At 46.9% G+C, this 510-nt stretch overlaps 1 pseudogene; it reads left to right on the plus strand.

Annotated features, from left to right (window-relative positions):
• Positions 1-6: 6 nt before the first annotated feature.
• Positions 7-287, plus strand: LOC104948320 (lipid phosphate phosphohydrolase 1 pseudogene; annotated as a pseudogene).
• Positions 288-510: the final 223 nt, after the last annotated feature.

A 510-nucleotide genomic window follows, 5' to 3' on the forward strand; every position in this document is an offset into this window, starting at 1 on the left:
TTACAGATGGTTATTGGCGAGTGTCTTCTAGTTTATCTGGAGCGCCTCAAGTCCAAGTCTTCTTACGGCAGCTACGTTTCGTGTGTTTACAAAGCGGTCGGTACCTTCCTGTTCGGCGCCGCTATGAGCCAGTCTCTGACGGACATCGCCAAATCTCCAATCGGTCGCCTCAGGCCGCACTTCCTCGATGTCTGCAAACCGGACTGGAACCTCACCGACTGCTCAACGGGCGATTACATCGAGACGTTCACCTGCCAAGGGGACGCCAAGATGGTCAACGAGGGCAGGTGTGTACTGTTCGATATCTCAGCATTTTAAATGTTTTATTTACTTATTTTAGTCAGAGGACTCTTTAAAGTAGAGACACTACATACTGATATACACCTGAACATCAGCAGGAGAGGACTCTTTAAATTAGAGACACTACATACTGATATACACCTTACATCAGCAGGAGAGGACGTCTTAAGTAGAGACACTACATACTGATATACACCTGTAACATCAGCA

The sequence above is a fragment of the Notothenia coriiceps genome, unplaced genomic scaffold, assembly GCF_000735185.1.
Source record: "Notothenia coriiceps isolate Sejong01 unplaced genomic scaffold, NC01 NC01_scaffold00014130, whole genome shotgun sequence".
NCBI lineage: Eukaryota > Metazoa > Chordata > Actinopteri > Perciformes > Nototheniidae > Notothenia > Notothenia coriiceps.